This window comes from Heterodontus francisci, unplaced genomic scaffold, assembly GCF_036365525.1.
Source record: "Heterodontus francisci isolate sHetFra1 unplaced genomic scaffold, sHetFra1.hap1 HAP1_SCAFFOLD_201, whole genome shotgun sequence".
Taxonomy (NCBI): domain Eukaryota; kingdom Metazoa; phylum Chordata; class Chondrichthyes; order Heterodontiformes; family Heterodontidae; genus Heterodontus; species Heterodontus francisci.
Genome location: NW_027141653.1, coordinates 2,088,196 through 2,096,940, shown reverse-complemented (window position 1 = coordinate 2,096,940; position 8,745 = coordinate 2,088,196).

The following is an 8,745-nucleotide window of genomic DNA, read 5'->3' as shown; positions in this document are numbered from 1 at the left end:
GAAATTGAGCTGAATGCTAAAGCTGGGTTAGATGCAAGACAGATGAAGGCTGCTAGGAGAAAATCCCTCTTCATCCGGTCACTGTCCAAATCTCCCGAACCCAGAATCCGGTTTTGAGGCTCTTAAGCATGTCTAATTCGTACGAAAATTTGAAGAGGGTGCGGTGGAATTATTTTTGCCACTTTTGCCAAGGTAGCGTGATAGCTATGATAGCCACAAGAAATGTGGACCCTCATGATTCAGGGTCAGTTAGTAGGGAAGGTTCAAGAGGTGTATTGCATTCAGACCCATGAAATGTCCTCTAATTACGAGCACATCAAAGCTGACATCCTTAGTGCATATGAGATTGTCCCAGAAGCATATAATCAACAATTCATGAATGCTTGAACGAACCCATGCAGAGCTATCTGGGGTTCAAAAGGCGAAAGCAAATCGTTTTCGACCAGTGGATACGATCTGTAAATGTACAGCACAGCTATGATGAATTATGCGTGTAAATGCTGCTGGAGGAATTCAAAAAATGATTACTCGCCAACCTGAGAATGCACTTAGAGGAGCAGAGATTCCACAAAGCTAGAGAGTCTGCAGTCACTGCTGAGAACAATGACCCCACACATCAGTCTGGAAAACAAGACAGGCCCTGTCAAAGCCACTCCCCAAATCACTAGATGGATAAGAGGGGAGAGTGGGATACAAAGGAAGCCACACCCGGAAAGTGGAGAACAAGGGAGGGCGCGAGGAGTCCACCCCAAGCAGTCAAAGATAAACCCCAGTGATCCGTGTGCTCCCACTGCAAGAAAGTCGATCATTCCAGATTCGAATGCTTGAAAGGAAAGCTGTCAGCTTTAATAGGTCTCTTCAACGGTGGTCCAAAGGAGGATAGTACAATACAGGGTGCATCACGACAACAGCGGACCTCTCTTAAGAATCTAGATCCTCGGAGCGTATTGCCTTAAGCCTTTTTGAACCAGTCAAAATCCCCAAGAGTTATTGGAGTATTATTTTTGCAGGAAACATACCCCCTGCCCTTCCCAGAAGGTGAGCTAGTCCATTGCACTGTTCAGGGATACGGAAGACACTCAGTCTTTAATGTTAGAAAACAGCCTAAGTCTTTCTCCAGTAACCTCCATGAAAGACAAGGCCCTGAGAAGCGGCTTTTTGGGAGGTTACCTGTCTGTTCCTCTTCATCAAGTCCACCTACAGTGCGACCTAGTTTCGGGCCTCATAACTATAGGAATTGTCCCAGAGTTACCAGTGGCAGGGATTGACTTGCTACTGGGGAATGACTTGGCTGGCAGCAAGATAATAGCAACCTTTATAATATTAGACCAGCCCAGCCCCAAAACCAGAGCAATTGAACGACAGGAAGAAAATCCAGAGATCGTCTATGGTTGCATAGTAACTCAGTCCCAAGCCAGAAAGGCCTGATTAGGTGAGAGGGAATCAATGCACCAGCTGGATGAGCCAGAGATCCAGTTAGCTGCAACCTGCGAAATGAAAGTGGTGTGGGGGCCCCTGAAGCTTCTGAAAGAGAAAATCCTGGAAAACCATGAGTACACCTCCAGAATTCAGAAAACATTTAAGTGTGAATGAGAGAATGACAACACCATTTATGCCCGAACAGATGGTGTTTCCATGGGATACCCTTCAGACTCAGCTCTCACAAACATCTTTGTTGGGTTCCATGCCAAACGTGTCCTCGAGGGAATAACACCTAACGTCCCACTTCTTGCGTATTTCTGATACGTAGATGACACGTTTCATTTATTTGTATCAGCATTTGCATTCAATAATTTCCTTTCACGTCTTAATGGGCTCCATCCTGCGCTCAAATTCACTTTTAAAATTGAGCAGAAATGTTCTCCCTTTCCTTGACGTACTATTTGAGAGATCTGTTGAGGGGTTCTCTACCACAGTCTACTGCAAACCTACCTTCACTGGTGAATCCATGAATTGGGATTCTTACAGTTCCACACGCTATAATATTGGCCTTTTCAGCAAGTGTGTAAATAGGTCCCGAGTCATGCCATGCAAGCTTGATGCTGAAATAGGGCGAATAAAAGACATCCTGCGTGCCAATGGCTGTCCTGATCAGATAACTTATTATTGTACAAAGCACAAAATTATAAACCGGTTAAGGCTGTGATTTTCGGCCCTGAAAAGTCCCCAGTCTATCTCAGATTATTCTGCAAGGGTAATGTATGCCAAATACTTGAGCAACAGGTAAAGCTCTGTTGAATGCTGTTCCAATGCAGTAGCAATACTTGTGGTGTTTGCTACGATCAGGATGCTGCCGTCAAGCCAAAAAGAGGTTCTGCATATCACACAAATGAATAATTTGATAACTGAATTTCAGTACCAGTGTAATGATAGCTATCTCGGACTTACGTTCCAAAGACTGGCAGATCGTTCAAACAACATGTCTCTTCCACTCTTCGCAACGAGCAAGGTGAATGCTGTACCTAAACATCCCGTGTTTACACAACTCAAAACACAACGTCCAACATTAGATCTGGCTCACCAATTGGAACAATATTTGCTAAATAATCCTCAGTGTGCTAAGAATTACACTGGCAACCAATTTACTTTGCCAGCAGGGCTCGCAGTGTGTTTCATTTGCTCGTACTGCATCCAACATATATTAATATAAAGGGCCATTCTTTGCAGACAGAATGGATATGAAGAACCAACGCACCTGCTTGACTGAAATAAAATATGTGACAGCCATTTGCGTGTTCATTCCTCAGAGCAATGCCTTAACCAATCAGAATCAATCTGTCTCATTCAACTTTCAACACATCTTGGCGGTTAACTGTCAGTCACCATAAACTGGTACATTCTCCATGGGAACGCTTCGATCAATCAGAGTTCACTTTCCAACCAATCATATTCTCTTCTCCTTACAGTATACAGTTTTTATAAAAGTAAAATACTGCGATACTGGATATCCAAAACAAAAAACAAAAGGTGCTGGAAAAACTCAGCAGGTCTGGCAGCATCTGTGGAGAGAGAAGCAAAGATAACGTTTCAAGACTGTGACATTTTATCAGAACACAGACCTGAAACGTTAACTTTACTTCTCTCTCCACAGATGCTGCCAGACCAACTGAGTTTTTTTTCCAGCTCATTCTGTGTTTGTTTCAGTATACAGTTGTTGTTTTTCCTTACATTGGTAAACCTGCAGATTGTTCTGATGAGTGCATTGTGCTGGCAAGAAAGAGGCATTGCTATTTGGATTTATGAAAAATAGGCTTTGGAAGACTATACAGCTTAAATAATATGGGACATGGTATTCCAGAAAAATACAAAGATCTTTTCTGGAATCTTGACTGCAAGCGACTTCACGTGGTTGCAAATAACAAAACAAAGTGGAAAAAAAATTTCATGCTTCCTGAGCCGGGACAAACCCCATGGTTTAAAGAAAAACTGCAGAATTTAATTTGGTATTGTTCTTTCAAAGGAAACTTCATGGTATGCTGTGACTTGCCCAAATCAATCCGCTGAAAAGGGAGATAAGCAGTTGAATACATCTTCACTACATTCGAGGGTAAGAAACTAAGGTGGATCGACAGAAGAATATTGGTGAGAGAGCATTATTGATCATTAGGAGAAAAATGTTTAAACAACTGGAAGTGACCACTTTGTGTGATCACATAGTTAACAACAATTACATAATTAGGGCGGCGCAGTGGTTAGCACCGCAGCTTCACAGCTTTAGGGACCCCGGTTCAGTTCCGGGTACTGCCTGTGCGGAGTGTGCAAGTTTTCACTGTGACTGCGTGGGTTTCCACTGGGTGCTCTGGTTTCCTTCCATAGCCAAAGACTTGCAGGCTTATAGGTAAATTGGTCATTGTAAATTGCGCTTCTGTAGGTAGGTGGTAGGAGAAGGGTGGGGATGCGTAGGGGATATGGGATTAATGTCGGATTAGTATAAATGGGTGGTTGTTGGTTGGCACAGACTCGGTGGGCCGAAGAGCCTGTTTCAGTGCAGTATCTCTGCATAAAAATAAATAATTGAGCATTCTTATCTTCCATGTTGCTGAGGCATTCATTTTCTGGAAGTGGAGCAATAAGATGTTTTTTCTTTCATTATTATTTTCTTTTCTCTTTTTCCAATGTTAATTTTGCAACCATATTAATTTTAGATGAATCATTTCTAATCTGTGATCACTGAAAACGATCTATTTGTTTACTTGTAATTCGTGCGTCAAATAAACTATGGGCTTGCCTTTTTAAACATAAAGGTTGACACGTGTTCCTGCTTTCATTATCTTTCATAGGACCATTTTAAGAGATAATTGCTGTGAACATATTGAGCGATATTAGCGCAGCTCAGTTCATGTGATATTTGTGCTGACCATTTTAAGAAATATTTTCTGTGACCAGTTGGAAACATGATTGCCATGACCACTTTAAGCGTCACTTGCGACCTGCAGCTTATGTGGTATTTGTTGTGGCCATTTCAAGATACATTTGCGATGTCTATTTTAAGAGATATTTGCTTTTTTCACTTTAATTTATATTTTCCATGCCCATTTTCACTATTTTTTTCTTTTTTGGCGATCATTTTACGTGATATTTTCTGCGCCCTTCTTATGTTGCATTTATTGTTGCAATTTTAACTGATATCCATTGCTGTCATCTTGCGAACAAGTAGTTAATTTTTCAAACACATTTCCCTATAGTTTCAGCAACCTGTCTGTCAGCGGATTGTGATTTAATTGGTTTCCTTTTCTTTAAAAAAATCCCTGATGGCACATTTCTCCACTCCCTCAGCTTGTGAAACCTGACTTGTAACAGACTGTCATAACACTGTTCTTAAAGTTAAGTCAAAACAGTAGAGTTTATTAACACTCATTCTTGAACTCGGGAGGTGGTTAAGTTCACAAGGCACACTCACAGACAGACAAGGAAAGCTAAAGGCCTCAAAAGGACAAAGACATTTACCAAGTAAAAAATACCTTAATTACAAACTGACAGGGTGTCCAGTTGAAAATAGGGATGGTTTATTTTTTTAACTCCCATAAAGTTTAGCAAGGATTCATTTAGTGACTGGCATTCCTCCACAAGTGTCTATTGTGATTTGACGCACCAGAACACTTCTAACAGTTGCTTCCAGTCGACTGGATGTGACAACACTGCTCTGCTCGAGGCCAATTAATTCTGTAACCATATTAATTACCTTTTCGGTGACAAAACTATACAATGTATCAATGTGGTATGCGGTTTTCGAGTGTGGAAATAACTGAATGTGAAATAGCTTTTTCTATAATCTGATGGATTAGCTGCTAATTAAATACTGTTTGCATAATGTTGATTTTCAGTTTGATTGTTATAGCAAAAGTCTGAAAACTTGGAATCTTGCCGTCATATTCTTTAAATGGTCAATGGAAAATTCATACTTGTTGGATCAAAATAACATTCTCTATGAGGTCACAACACAGGCCAGACAGGACCAGTCATGATGTGTGCGTATGACTGAGCCTGGTGGTGAGCAGACTGGCCCCATTGTGTCTGTATCACTGAACCTGTGGTAGAGGTGATGGGCTCCACTATGTCTGTGTCACTGAGCCTGTGGTAGAGCAGACTGGAAGGACTGTGTCTGCATCACTGATCCTGGGGTAGCGCAGACTGGCTCCACCGCGTCTGTATCACTGAGACTGTGTCTGAGCAGTCCGGCCCCACTGTGTCTGCATCACTGAGCCTGCATAAGAGCAGACCGGCCCCACTGTGTCTGTATCACTGAGCCTGGGGTAGAGCAGGCTGGCCCCACTGTGTCTGCATCACTAAGCCTGGGTGAGAGCAGAGCGGCACCACTGTGTCTGTATCACAGAGCCTAGGGAAAGCAGACCGGCCCCACTGTGTCTGTATCACTGAGCCTGCGGGAGAGCAGACCGGCCCCACTGTGTTTGTATCAGTGAGCCTGTGGTAGAGCTGATGGGTTCCACTGTGTCTGTGTCACTGAGCCTGGGGTAGAGCAGACTGGAAGCACTGCGTCTGCATCACTGATCCTGGGGTAGGGCAGACTGGCTCCACTGCGTCTGTATCACTGAGACTGCGTCAAAGCAGTCCGGCCCCACTGTCTCTGCATCACTGAGCCTGGGGGAGAGCAGGCTGGCCCCACTGTGTCTGTATCACTCAACATGGGGTAGAGCAGGCTGGCCCCACTGTGTCTGTATCACTGAGCCTGGGGTAGAGCAGGCTGGCCCCACTGTGTCTGTATCACTGAGCCTGGGGTAGAGCAGGCTGGCCCCACTGTGTCTGTATCACTGAACATGGGGTAGAGCAGGCTGGCCCCACTGTGTCTGTATCACTGAGCCTGGGGCAGAGCAGGCTGGCCCCACTGTGTCTGCATCACTGAGCCTGGGTTATGCAGGCTGGCCCCACTGTGGCTGTATCCCACAGCCTGATGGAGAGAAGACCCGTTCCAATGTGTCCGTATCAGTAAGACTGACGGAGAGAAGACTCGCCTCACATTTTCTGTATCACTGAGCCTGGAGGAGAGGAGACTGGTGCACTGCATCTGTATGACTGAGCCTCAGGGAGAGCAGACTGGCCCCACTTTTTCTGTATCACTGAACATGGGGGAGAGCAGACGGGCTCCACTGTGTCTGTATCACTGAGCCTGGGGAGAGCAGACCAACTCCACTGTGTCTGTATCACTGAGATTGGGGGAGACGATACCGACCCCAACGTGTCTGTTTCAGTGAGTCTTGGGTAGAGCAGACGGGCCCCATTGTGTCTGTACCACTGAACCTGGGGGAGAGAAGGCCAGCCCCACTGCTTCTGCATCACTGAGATTGGGGCACAGCAGACCGGGCTCCATTTGTTAGTAGGAGGGAGCCTGGGGTAGAGCAGGCTGGCCCCACTGTGTCTGCATCACTAAGCCTGGGTAAGAGCAGACCGTCCCCACTGTGTCTGTATCACTGAGCCTGGGGGAGAACAGGCTGGCCCCACTGTGGCTGGATCCCGCAGCCTGATGGAGAGAAGACCCGTTCCAATGTGTCCGTATCAGAAAGACTGACGGAGAGAAGACTCGCCCCACATTTTCTGTATCACTGAGACTGGAGGAGAGGAGACTGGTGCACTTCATCGGTATGACTGAGCCTGAGGGAGAGCAGACTGGCCCCACTTTGTCTGCATCACTGAACATGGGGGAGAGCAGACGGGCCCCACTGTGTCTGCATCACGGAGCCTGGGGAGAGCAGACCAACTCCACTGTGTCTGTATCACGGAGCCTGGGGAGAGCAGACCAACTCCACTGGGTCTGCATCACTGAGATTGGGGGAGACCAGACTAGCCCCAACGTTTCTGTTTCAATGAGTCTTGGGTAGAGTAGACGGGCTCCATTGTGTCTGTGCCACTGAACCTGGGGGAGAGAAGGCCAGCCCCACTGTTTCTGCATCACTGAGACTGGGGCACAGCACATTTGGCTCCCTGTGTTAGTAGGAGGGAGCTTGGGGGAGAGAAGACAGGCCCCCTCTGTGTCTGTATCACTGAGCCTGGATAGAGCAGACCATCCCCACTGTGTCGGTATCACTGAGCCTGATTGAGAGAAGACCCGCCCCACTCTGTGCCACTGAGCCTGGGGGAGAGCAGATTGACCCTGCTGTGACTGTGTCACTGAGCTTGGGGAAAGCAGATCGGCCCATCAGCGTCTGCATCACTGAGCCTGGGAGGATGGCAGACTGGCCCCACAGTGCCTGTATCACTGGGCCTGACGGAGAGAAGACGTGCCCCACTCTGTGTCACTGAGCCTGGGGGGAGAGCGGACCAGCCCATCCGAGCCTGCATTACTGAGCCCAGATGGAGGGCAGACTGGCCCCACTGTGGCTGTATCACTGAGCCGGGGAGAGAGCAGACTGGCCGCACTATGTCTACATCACTGAGATGGGGTGAGAGCAGAGTACCCTACGTGTTTGTATCACTGAGCCAGGGGAGAGCAGACCGACACCACTGTGGCTGCATGACTGAGATTGGGGGAGGGTAGACCGGCCCCAACGTGTCTGTATCAGTTAATCTTGGCGAGAGCAGACTGGCCCCATTGTGTCTGTGCCACTGAGCCTGGGGGTGAGTGGACCGGCCCATCAGTATCCGCGTTACTGAGCCGGTGGGGGGAGGGCAGACTGGCGCCACTGTGTCTGTGTGTCTGATCTTGGGGAAGAGCAGATCAACTCCACTGGGTCTGTATCACTGAAATTGGGGGAGACCGGAGTGAGCTTGAAGGGGAGCAGACCGACTTCACGGTTTTTGCATCACTGAGCCTTGGGGTGAGCAGCTCGGCTCAACTGTGACATTATTACTGAGCCTGTGGGAGAGCAGATTGTTCCCGCTGTGTCTGTATCACTGAGCTGTGGGAGACCTGACCGGCTTTACTATGTCGATGTCACTGTGCCTGGGGAGAGCAGCGTGCCTCCACTCTGTCTGCCTCACTGACCCTGGGGAGAGCCACTGTACATTTAACATTGAGCCTGGGGGAGAGCGGACCGGCCCCACTGTGACTGTATCACTGATCGTGGGGTAGAGCAGACTGGCCCCACTGTGTCTGCATCACTGAGCCTGGTGGAGAACAGAATGGCCCCACTGTGTCTGCATCACTGAGACTGGTGGAGAACAGAGTGGCCTCACTATGTCTATATCACCGAGTCTGGGGTAGAGCAAACCAGCTCATCTTTGTCTGCATCACTGATCCTGTGGCAGAGCAGAACGGCCCCAAAGTGTCTGTATCACTGAGCCAGGGAGAGT